The following is a 13441-nucleotide window of genomic DNA, read 5'->3' as shown; positions in this document are numbered from 1 at the left end:
AGCCTAAGAGTTCGATTGTTGGACTCGGGAGATATAGGGGTTACTATTCAGGACTCAGCGGTCTCATCTTTAGTAGCCGAGATTAAGGAGCGCTAGTACAAGGATCCTATGTTAGTTTATTATAGAGACACAACTCCTTAGAAGAAAAAGTCACCATTTGAGATTACTGAAGATGGAGTTCTCAGATATCAAGGCAGACTATGTGTTCCAGATGTGGCAGGGCTACGTCGTCAGATTATGGGAGAGGCTCATTACTCTTGTTATTCTATTCATCCAGGGACAACAAAGATGTATCATGATATTAAAAAATTTTACAGGTGGGACGGAATGAAGAAAGACATAGCAGAGTTCGTAGCCCAGTGTCCCTATTGCCAGCAGGTGAAGATTGTCATCAGAAGCCCGATGGATAATTGCAGGTTATCGAGATTCTAACATGGAAATGGGAAGCAATAAATATGGATTTCATTACAGGCTTTCCCCGTTCTCAGCGTAAGTTTGATTCCATACGGGTGATTATTGATAGACTTACAAAATCAACCCATTTTCTGCCTGTCAAGACTACTTACTTAGTCGAGGATTATACGAGGCTCTATATCAAGGAGATAATACGACGCCATGGTATTCCGGTATCCATCATCTCCGACAGGGGTGCGCGATTTACAGTTAACTTTTGGAAGTCCTTTTACAAGGGTTTGGGGACTTAGGTGAGTCTTAGCATCGCATTCCACCCCCAGACAGACGGCAGGCTGAGCGTACTATTCAGACCCTTGAGGATATGTTACGGGCATATGTGATAGACTTTGGAGGTAGTTGGGATGATCACTTGCCGCCTATTGAGTTCGCGTACAATAACAGTTGTCATTCCAATATCCAGATGGCCCCGTATGAAGCTTTATATGGACGAAAGTGTAGGTCACCTATTGGATGGTTCGATGTGGAGGAGACTAAGTTAGTAGGGCTAGATCAGATTCAGCAAGCAGTGGAAAAAGTCTATTCGGGATCGATTGTTGGCAGCTCAGAGTCGTCAGAAGTCTTATGCAGATAATTGTCAACGAGACTTAGAGTTCCATGTTGATGACAGGGTATTCTTAAAAGTGTCGCCTATGAAAAGCTTTATGAGATTTGGTGCGAGGGGTAAACTTAGTCCTCGGTATATTTGACCTTACATGATTGTACGTAGAGTGGGCCAGGTGGCTTATGAATTAGACCTACCATCGGACTTAGAGTCAGTCTATCCAGTCTTTCATTTATCGATGCTTCGTAAGTGTATTGGAGACCCTTCTAGAATCATACCTGTTGATGATGTTCAGGTCAACGAGAAACTATCGTATGAGGAGGTCCCCATTGCTATTCTAGAAAGACAGGTTCGGAGGTTAAGGACTGAATATGTAGCTTCAGTTAAAGTCCTTTGGAGGAACAAGAATATGGAAGAGATGACTTGAGAAGCTGAAGAAGATATGAGATCTAGGTATCCGCTCTTATTTCCACTTCCAGAGGAAGTCCAGACAGAGACACCATTGTCTTCAAGTGCGTATTATTTCATTTCTTATAATTACTAGTCGTGTGAGGCCATTATTTTTATTGCTTGTTCTGGTCCTGTGTGGCATTGTGTATTTCGGGTTGTTGTAACAGATTGGTAATAGTGCAGTTATAGGGGAAACTCTGCCAATTTTTTTTTAAAGACCCCTAAGAGTCTAACATTCGAGGACGAATGTTCCTAAGGGGGAAGGATGTTACATCTCAAAAAAATTCATGTCATTTGCGTCGTAAGTAAACTAACGTAAACCCGGAGAGGTTATAGGACCCTTATAAGATTAAGGAATACTTTTAATAACTGTTAAGCAAGTGTCTAAAGGTTTTGGGATCAAGCGAATTGAAGAAATTAAGTCTGTCGAAAATTTGGGAAAACTTGGCAGAATTTTGACAAGAATATTTTGTCCAACTTGAGAGAGGTATATCTCCTAGAATATGAGGAGTTATGTAATACATAACCTATGTAAATTCAAGTTTAGCGAGTCTTCTTTCCAATGGAACTGAGAGACTGAGAAGTACAAGATAAAATGCGGCCCGTACAAAAATGTACGTCTCGTGCATTTTAAATGTACCTTACCCGAAATTTCCAGAAAGTTGAAAATTTTTATCTCCAAGTATGGGATGAACAGTATTGGACGTACTTTGAAGTACGGCCAGTACTTTTTGGTCGTACTTTGCCCGAAATTTCCCAAAAATTGGAAGTCGGTGGATTTTTTTTCCTAGCCTATAAATAGATTTTTCCACAACCTAGGCCTCATTTATTCACCAAAATAAATCTATAATGTCTGTCTAAGCTCCCTTTAATATCCATAAACACCCCAAATCAAATCAAGAAAGGATCAAACTCTAAAATCCTCAACTAGTTCATAGAAAGTGGTGATTCTTGCTTCTAGATGAAGTTGTGGTGAATAAGCTTTGGAGTAAGTTGGTGTGGCTAAAGTTCTTCAAGTATAAGGTATGTTATTCATCTTATTTCTTATGTTGAGTTGATTTGAAGGTTAAGCAAATCTTGTAAGTGGAAAGAGTTATGGAGAAGAAGTCATAAGTGTGTGTTGTAGTTGATGGCTATAGATTGAATTTGAAAAGAAGTTTGGATGGATTTGAGTCTAGTTTGAAGGTAATCTCTTGGATATGATATTGTTGATATTGTTATTGATGTTTGGGAGTTGTTTTGGAGTTTTATGGAAGTAGGTGAAAGAGGGGAAATGCTGCCCAAATTTCGTTAGCTTATCTAATAGTTTAGTTTGATCTTATAAGTGCTTCAACGACTTAACCTTAGTATGAATTATCTTGAAGGTAGATTTTCAAGCTCGGGAGGATAGACGTTGAGTAGTTAAGTAGATGACGAGGTATGTTAAGGCTGTACCTTTCTTTTCTTACGGCATGATCATATTGATACAAACCCACACAAATAACATTTATAATGACTCCATTTCTAGAAATACTTGATGCTTATGGTTCATGATGTTCTTATGATAGTGATTGACATTTGTCTCATGATTATTGATCCTTATCATATGGTTATTGATCTTATTCATTGACGTTTATCTCATCTTATGGTTATTGTTCTTTCAAGGTGAGATATGTTTATGATGATAGATCCATAGTGGTAATCGGAGGTTTACTGACCTTACGTCACTCCGATAGAGTTATAGCTTTTCTTTTGGGCTCTCATGCATGCTTTATATATATATGTAGCTATTTTCTTACACCGAGCCGAGATATAGTCGGCCGGGTACGACACCTATTGTGCATGCCACTGCAGTTGGGTACGGATAACACCGAGCCTATCATGGCCGGGTACAGATGACACCGAGCCTATCATAGCTGGGTATGAATGATACCTAGCCTATATGGCCGGGTATGGTATTATGATATATATTTATGTATAAAGAAAAAAATTTAAAAGGAAGGCATGCATGATATCAGCCTCAAGAGGCAATCAGATGTACAGGTTAATTCTCTTATCTTATGTTACCTTCATATCTTTATATGCTGTTTTCCATGCCTTACATACTCGGTACATTATTCTTACTGACGTCCTTTTATTGTGGACGCTGCGTTCATGCCCACAGGTAGATAGGGAGACAGTACAGATCCTTAGGCAGTCATCTCAGCGTTGGTACGAGAGCACTCCACTTGTTCCGAAGTTGCAAATCATTTTGGTATGATTCTTTTGTGTACATATGGGTATGGCGAGGTCCTGTCCCATCCTTATTATGTTATGCACTCTATGTAGAGGCTCAGACATATGTGTATAGTTAGTTGTCCTATGACCTCCTCGGTCCATATTTCGTTATATCTTTTGGATAGCCTTGTCGACTTGTATATATGGGCATAGTTTGATGACGTATATATGCATATATCTCTTGGCATATGTCCCTTACAGTTTATGACATCTATTAGTTAGCATTATGGCCCACTCAGGCATGATTATGAGATGCATGTATGTCATGTGGTGCTCAGTAGGTTAGCTTCGGGTGCCCATCTTGGCTCTCGGATCGGGTCGTGACATAGTCAACGTTAGTTTCCTTGGCTAGATTTAGTCAAGTGGAGGTATTTGTAATCGGTGTATTGCAAAGGTTGAGGGACTACTGAAGTTAGTTCCTAGGTTGCCACCATTGTAAGGGTTGAGGGATTATAGGAGTTAGTTCCTAGCTTATGATAGGTTGTAATCTGAAGCTGCTCGTGTAGTGGAGTTGAGATCCTACTAGGGTAGGTTGTGGTTTTTAATCCCTTGAGCAAGGAGTTTTCCATAGTAAAAACAGTGTCTTCTTTACTTACTGCATTGCATAAGGGAACTAGTACACAACCGGGTCCCTCATACATTATTTAGTGGACGCATAGACTGTAACAAGTTGTTAGGACAAGAGTTAGTCCACCATGCTATAGGGAAAGTCAAATTGATTCAGGAGCGTTTGAAAATGGCTTAGAGCCACAAAAAGTCCTATTCGGACGTGCGACATAAAGACTTCGAGTTTCAGATTGATGATTGGGTGTTTCTGAAAGTTTCACCTATGAAAAGCGTCGTTATAATATTGGGCCATACAGGATCCTACGAAGGATCGATCAAGTAGCTTATGAGTTAGAGTTGCCACAAGAATTGGTTGTTGTAACCCAGTGTTTCATATGTCTATGTTGAAGAAATTCATAGGGAACCCGTCTCTTGTTGTCCCTACAGAGATCATAGGGGGTTAAAGATAGCCTGTCTTAGGAAGAATTCCAATGCTATTCTTCATCGTCAAGTTCACATGTTGAGAACTAAGGAAGTTTCTTCAATGAAAGTGCTATGGAGAAATCAGAAAGTTGAAGAGGCTACGTGGGAAGCCGAAGAGGACATGAAGTTCAAGTATCCGCATTTTTTTGAAGAGCAAGCAAAATATGTTGAAGGTAACTAACCTTTACATTTAGACCTCATGCTATAATCTCCATGTTTCCCAGTATTCAGTCAGTCAGTTCAGTATTTATTCAGTCCAATATTCATTCAGTTAAGTATTCATGTCAGTTCAGTGACCACGTGTTTCCATCAATCGCGTTTATGTTTTAGTTACCCTGTTATGCATGTTATATGTATTGTAATGCCCTGTACGGCTTGTGTTGATGCTTTGGATAGCTGGCAGATGTTTGAGAAATGTTGGGATAGTCCTAATTATAGAGGAAACTTTGCCGAAATTTCTGTAAAAATTTCAGAGTTAGTCACATTTATATCATGTAACACCTCGTGCCTTTGGGGCTAAGGTTGACTCGCAAGATGGGGATATAATGGAACCAATATGGGAAGTGTTTTGAAACCTATGAAAGGTATAAAAAGAGTCTTTGGGCAAAGTAAAGTCGGAAGCTACTATACGGAGCATGTTTTCAAGTGAGTTTTCACCAGGACTCACTTGAAGGGAGTATTCGGAAACATTTTCAAGGAATTTGAGAAAACTTAAAACATCAAAGGTGTATCCTTTTGAAATACCTTTCCATCCATATATGGTGGAGCCTAAACAGACATCTGTACAAAAAGTTATATATGTTTTACTAAACATTATTTTGCGGACTTACGGGGCTTGAATCTGGGCCATAAAAACTTTTCTGGGCCTTAAATTCTGCCCAAAAATCACACACACTGTTACAGATTTGTGGTAGATTTTTGCGGGCCTTAAATCTGATTTACGGGCCGTAAAATGGGCCTAAAATAGGCGTAAAACAGGTCCGACAACAACTTTAAAACTTTGTATTTGGCTTTTTCACTTCATTCTTCACATCCTCAGGCCCTAGAACGACCATTCACTCTTCTTCTCATCCTCATACATCAAGGGAAGTCTCTCCCATGTATTCCTAAGTCAATTTTAATGATTATACACGAATTCTAAGTGAAATCCTATGTTACCAACCTAGGGTTTTCAAGAAGGTTCAAGTGAAGGTTTTTGGGTTTCTCCTCCGAAGATTGGTTTTTCTTCGAGTTTAGGAGCAATTAAGGTATGTATGGATAACTCTCTACGTGTGGGAATGATTATGATTCTCCCCATGCCACGTTCGTTCATGTCTTCCACGAATTTCCCATCCTTATGAATATTAAACCCTAACTTCATGAAAAGCTTAAAAGTGCTAATAGTCTAAATAACGAACTTCGTATTTCGTTCATGTACATCATTCGGAGTATAATAAACTCATCACCTAATCCATGAATACTCATATCTTGATTTCCATGAGTTTCAAGCATGTATTATGAATACGTATATGAACTATTACTGTTATATTCCATGAATTCTCCATGAATCTCATGTCTCGTGAAAACTATATTATTTATACTTGTTATGAATTCTATTATGAATCATGTTATGAAAACTCATGGGATAAGATGCCATCTATATTCATGTTCATGTTTTTGAGAGTTGTACAGATTACCGAGAAGGTTTAATACTTGAAACTACATATGCTTGCGTAGGATAAGGATCGCTCCGCCCAGTTATGATGGTTCCTTTATGTTTCCCATTGCGGGATATTTTATGGATCCGTTCATGTCATGTTCATGTCATGTACCTCAGCAAGGTATAAGATGGCTTAACTGATCGGGTAGAAATCAGACGCCATTTGCTCACGTGGTGGTTACATATCGGTTGCTTTACATACAAGTAAAAAATTCAAACGTACTTACATCCCTTTTGCCCGGAGCCTGCATTTCACGATGTAGGCATTTATTTATAGAACGGCGGATCTGGTCGCTAGGAATCTTCATATCAACTATTGGTGAGCCCTATTTATTTATCTTTATTTATGTCCATGTCATGTTAGCTAGTAGAGGTATGTCCGGGGCCTTGTCCCGGTAAACAATTTATGATTCAGATTCCTGTTTAGAGGTTTCATAAACTGGTCTAGCATGTCATGTCAGATGTTCAGAGTCGTATAGCCAGTGTTCGCTCAGTACTTATTATGTCTTCAGACTATTTTCCACACTAATGATTAAGAAAGTATTTTTCAGTATTATTATGATATCACATGTTTTACTGTTACTTTCATGTTTTAAAACCACATTCCGCGTCAGTACATGTCCCATGTTGATTAAAAAAGCCATGTGGTTCGCTCGGTTACATGCAGTCAAGCATCGAGTGTCGTATCGACCCCAGGCCATGGTTCGAGGCTTGACAAAGCTTGATATCAGAGCCTAGGTTCAAGTGTCTTAGGGAGTCTATGAAACCGTGTCCAGTGAGGTCACCTTTATGTGTGTGTGCGTGCCACACATGTAAACAGTTGACCACCAAGACATCTAGGATTGTCTCACTTCTTTCATACTCTAAATCGTGCAATTAGAGCTATGCTTTCAGGAATTCTTCAAACTCGTGCGTATTACCTATTTCAACTATGTATCGCAGTATCTCTTGGTCTGGGTGAGTAAGACCTTGACATATTTGTGTGTGGAGATTCCGTTGACCTCGGCTACTCTTATAATAACACTGGCATCTTACTAGGTTTAGTGTCAGTCTGGTTTCTTGCAAACACCTGTTTTCCCTTATTGTTGAGAAATGCTCGGATGTAACCTAAGATCAGGAGACGGGCTATCTCTAGCTGCAGTTTTCAACAATTTTTTGTAGTATGTATTTGGTCGTTTGCAACACCCCGTAAACTTGAACTAGGTGTGAATGCGTAAAAATCTAGTGTTAAGATGATATTTTATCAATATGAATCCATTCTTGATGAATTCGGGTGGAAGGTAGTTGTTTTGAAGTCAAACCAACTAGTGAAGTTCTTAAGGGCTCTTAATCTCACCTAAGTTTTGGTAGGTCTGCTTCTGGGCAATTTTCATGAAAATACGTTGAGAATATGGAAAAACTTCCTTGCTAAAAGTTGTAGATCTTTGAAATATCTTTCCGACAATAGGTTGCCCAGCCCAACAAAAGTTACGTACAAAACGTTATGCCCGTTTTACTTAAACCTGTCTGGACGCAAAACATTCTGGAATTTGGCCTGTGTTACGGTGAGACGTTATGGACTGTAACACTGCACCGTCACGCCTAAAAAATCACCAGAACTCTCTGGAAATTTCCACTAAAGGACGGTCCAAAGGATGGTCTGTAACACGAAGGACAGCCCGTCCTTCGAGGGCGTCCTTTGGCCCATTTTCACCAGAAAATATAAATAAGGCAATTATTTTGTTTATTCCTCCACTTTCTGAAACACCCTAAGAACGTAAACCATTCCTCCAAGTCTTCAACTCAAAGGTAAGAACGTCTTTATCATTATTAATCAATCCTAGCATCAAACCCATGATTCTTAACATAATTCTTGTAACAAAAACCTAGGGTTTGCAAAGTAATCCTTCTCAAAGTGACTCAAGCTAGGGTTTTGGTTGTTCTTCATTGGAAAAGTGAATTGTTAAACTTCGTTTAACATATTAAGGTATGTCTCTCTTTTGAAAACTTATTTTGGATGAAAATCACTTTTTGAAACTATTGTTGGAAGTATAAATTTCATTCAAGGTTCTTTAATGAATGAAAAGAAAAGTAATCTTTTCATGTTTCTTGAACTCTAATTCATGTCTAAATGGTGGTTAATGTACGTGAGGGGACAAACCCACATTAACCCTAGATTGTAACAAACCCTATATATGTATATGATATTATAAACGTTTTCCTCTATAAGAGATGCTTAATAATGATGGTTAAGGGTTGGTAATGATATTCTCATTGATGAATTAGGACATGGAAATCATTCGTAAAGAAGTTAAACGTTTTCAAAACATTGATTGGAATGACTTATTCTTTTAATATGGCATAATGAACCTTAATGACAATTGATGATGTGACTACATTACAAATGAATTATGACTTTGCTTCTATGCTATGAAAACTGGTTGTTGTGTTTTGCCTAACTACTCGGGAGGAAGGGTAGCCACTATAGATCCTAGTGTGATAATGCCTAGCCATTCGGGAAGAAGAGTGGCTACTTCCGGTTTCGCTACCTGGGGTGTGATTATGCCTAGCTATTCGAGAGGAAGGATAGCCACCGTTGAATTTCATATTCCAGTGTGATGCACTGCTATGATTAGGGAACCTCAAAGGTCATCCCTTCGTTAAGATTGATTTTTGGGCCTGTATTGGCAAGTGTGATATTCCTATCTTTTAATGGAACTGTTGTTAATAATCATGATCAACCTAAATGGCATATTTAGAGGTTGGAACTTGACAAGGACTTTATAACCTGTTTTGATAATTGTCTTTCATTGAGATAAACAAGCTGAATAATTGTTTCCATGTTGTGTCACACTATCCTCAGAACTGATTTCTTTATCTGTTATTACACTTTATTTTCATATGACTTGTTGTTCTCGAGGCATTCACTGAGTACTTGGTACTCAGTTAGGTAACAAAGAAGAGCAGCTTCGTGACATTCAGAACGTTTAGGAGAACTTGCTGATGCTGCTGATTTGGTGAGCCCACATGCTTGTTCGTGGGACACCCCATTTATTGATTCCATTTATTTATATTAGTTTCTGGGCTGCGTCCCGATGAGTTAGACATTTATTCCTTATTCTTAGAAGCTCCTTAGTATACATTCGAATGTGGGTAGAAGAAGAGTTGTTATTTAACTCTTTCGGGCATACTATCATGTTTTAGGTTGAATTATTTAAATTATAAAGACTTCCGCTGATTTTATTCTTACATCATGACTTGGTTAAATTTATTTTATAAACTGTTGGAGGTGATTATTGAACCTGGCGGTTCAAGTGTCATTGTGCATCTTTGAGGTTCTTCCGATGTTGTTCATGACGTCGGATGTCGGTCATGTCTAGGCTGGATTTTGGGGCGTGACATCTTTATGTTAGTCACACCAGTATGGCTGATTTCTCTTTTCGGGTTCTGATCTAATTTCTTTCAACTGTTTGACCTTGTCACCCAAAGTTTTCAATCATAAAGCATTGCTCAATTACCCTTACATGCCTTGGATATGATGACGTTCAATATGAATATTATCAATTTTCTATGTTTTATATTGATTGGCAGTCCTGCCGGATATAATGGCCGTTGAAGTGAGCTTCTTCAACCTTAAGATTTGCACTGTACCAGTTGTATATGTTGTTCCAAGTAGTAGGAGGAAATTCTCTCAAACTTTGTTTGAGTTTTTGACTTGCTTCCGAACTCTTAATATTAAGGTTATCGGTGAAGGCTATTGCTGCCCAGTTGTCCGGAACTCTGGGTAGTTACATCCTTCTTCTGAAATGTGTCCACACCCGCGTAGCTAGCCATCTGGTCCTGTTTGATTGCAAAGATATCTTCTATTCATTTCTTCACTCGTTAAGCCCCAATATGTGCCTTCATGAAGGCATCTGCAAACTCTGCGAATGATCCGATGAAATAATGTGGTAGAAGTGAATCCATGAAAATGCTCCTCTAGTGAGGGTTTCCCCAATTTTTTTGACTAGCAACTCAGTTTGTTCATGGGAGAAGTTATTGCCTTTTATCCTAGTGGTATATGCCATGATGTGATCTCTGGGATCTGTGGTTCCATCATACTTGGCCAAAACTAGCATCCTTAATTTCTTAGGAATCAGCGCGGGCACCGCGCTTGATTTATAGAGATGCTGTGAATATATCGGCATGTCATTGTCCTTGCCTCCGAGAATCTGACCAATTTGGTTATCATGTTTGTCCAAACATTTCACTATTCGTTCTATCATGACGAACGGTGAGTTGGTGACAATCAATACCGGATATCTCCCTTGGACCTCTGCTCCAGCTCTCGAGTTACCTGGGGCTCCTTGTTTCTGGGGACATCATCTACACCTGAACTTCCCGGCACAAGGTTTGGCATACCTGTGGCTGAAGTCGTCCTTGGCTGCGAAAGAGGTCCCACGTCGGCGGCCAAAGAGGACGCCATACTATCTATTTTTGTGTTCATAGCATGTTACCAAATCACGAACTCCTTCATTGCAGGCTGTGCACTCCCCTTACCACTTTTCTGCGAGATTTAGCCGCTGGGCATCCCCACGTGTTACTCAGTGATGGGTGCTCCATTGCCGCAAAGGTCATATTAACTCCGGTCGTCGCTTTTCACCAGTTATGTGTCGTCATCAGAGACTCCGTCTATGTCCACAAGGTCGTCCTTGTTTAAGGTTTTGTTAGAATTTGGGAGTTCATCAGTATCACGTGCCTTAGCCGCGATTTGGAGAGCAACCAAATATGGTTTGTCAGCCATAGTTTTGCCTGCAGACATAAAATCAAAGAAGGATTAAAATAACTTGGGATAATTGATTTTGCTAAGGCCCCACGGTGGACGCCAAACTGTTTAGCCCAAAATTCATTTATTAGGAAAATCAATTGAATTTATTTGAAAGAGGTCCATAGCAACGAAGTTAATCCATTTATTCTGTAAATCTTTGATGTTAGGTTTGAAGCAACGAATAATAATTAAGACTAGGCAAAATAATAATAAATAATCAAAATAATTGAATAAAAAGAGAGAAATCTTATTTGATCTCCTGGAACGTTAAACAGATTGCTCGAATGATGAAAATGAATGCCCGTAAACAGTAATGAGGTCGCAATGAACAACAGTAAATAAAATTTAATCAGCTGAGAGATTAGATGCAGTGCAAATTATGATATTTAGGGATAAATATAGGGTTGACCTAGCTCACTAACTCCCCTAACCATATGCAGGCAGTAGTTATTACTAGAGTGAAGATTGCGGACTCTGAAGTGGGATAGATCGTGATCTCCTGAATATAGCAATAAGGGGTTATCCTCAACTGTCGTCTACCAGACGTGTGAGATAACTGTTCGGCTTGTGATATGTTGTATATGTCCGAAACGAAGTCTGAGACCTTCGTAACTGGAAGCTCATTTGCATATTGTTCCGACTTCTCAGGCGCAGTTCTGGATCCCCAGGCTTGTCTCGATTTTAACATTCTCTGCCACGTGTATCCATCTGAAGGCTCAGAGCATTTTGACGAATACATACACAATTTGTTGTTCTTGCTCTGCGATTTATTCTTATATGAACTATGCATTCCGCGTCGTATTTGACCAAATTTCACAGAGAGTTTATGAGAGTTAATAATATTTATATAAAAAGTTATGAGGAGCCCAATGGAATTTGAAATAACAATTGGATTAGGGCCGAGATGTAATACAGAGACAAACTCCCTAATGAGCATAAAAAAAAGTTTTTCGTATTGAAGAAGTTAGAGGTCAAGCTTTATGATGCCGATTTTTACCATGTCTTTAGCCTTTCCTATAAGTTGCACATTATATCATACTTCTATTTCAAAGATTTAACAAAATTAAGTTTGGACAAAATTAAGTTTGGTTCTTTTTTCGTTTAAAGTCTATTCTGTTAAATATGATTTCAATTCGTTTTTAGAAATTAGGGAAGTGCATAGATAAATAATAATATTGATGATATGGAGAGTTTAGAAACAATTTATACTTGTATGTGTATACACATGAAAGTGTGCCTAGTTATGTACAACAAGATCATGTGGATTCACTAGTTCTAGTATACTTCATTTTCGTCAAAGTACTTGGGCTGCCAACTATTTGCAAGTACTAGACGGTGTATGCCATGCGCATGCCTAACACTTTGGATTATAGTGTATCTATATGTATGTAGTTGTGTTTGAGTAGTGATAATATATATATATATATATATATATATATATATTATATTGCTAATAAACATACATAAGTTGACACTGTTTTTATGCATATATATATAGACTATGTTCAAAACACGATTAATATAGCATTGTAGTTTGTGCTCCGTATCCAAAACTTTATTATATTAGTGTTTGCTACGAATACAAAGTTGGAAAAAACTTATTAATACTTTTTAAAAGAGAAGACTTGTTTGAAAGGAAACTATTTTCCTCTCTTTGGGATAAAACAATAGCAATATTTAAGCATTAATTGATACTTTCAATTTTAATTCGATTAATTTAAAGGTGTAAAATATTCTATTGTTAATGTATGTATATTGGATCTAAACAATACATATTATTTTTATCAAATTTTGATTTGGATAATTCTAATTCAAATTATTAAATTAATCTTACATGTTTAAAACGAAACAAAGTAGAAATTTGATTTTCTATTTAAACGAAGAACTACTATTTTTTAATTTTTGGTAAATATTCTTGGTTTAGCTCATTTTACTTGTCATGTTGTCTTTTGCACGGTTTTTTAAGGAAACGTCAATTAGAATTAGAATTTGACTAATTTACCTTATTAATTATTTGATCTCCATTTAATATTATTTTTTCTTTTATGACATTAATCTCTTTTCATAATTATTAGAGTAAGAATAAAAATGAAAAAGTAATTAAATTCTATCTTATTTTAAAATATAAATATTTTAAGTATATTTATTTTAGTAAACATATCAAATAAATGACATGGCAGAATAGAAAATATATGGTTTGACTACT

This window comes from Lycium barbarum, chromosome 9, assembly GCF_019175385.1.
Source record: "Lycium barbarum isolate Lr01 chromosome 9, ASM1917538v2, whole genome shotgun sequence".
NCBI lineage: Eukaryota > Viridiplantae > Streptophyta > Magnoliopsida > Solanales > Solanaceae > Lycium > Lycium barbarum.
This window is presented reverse-complemented; position numbering follows the sequence as displayed.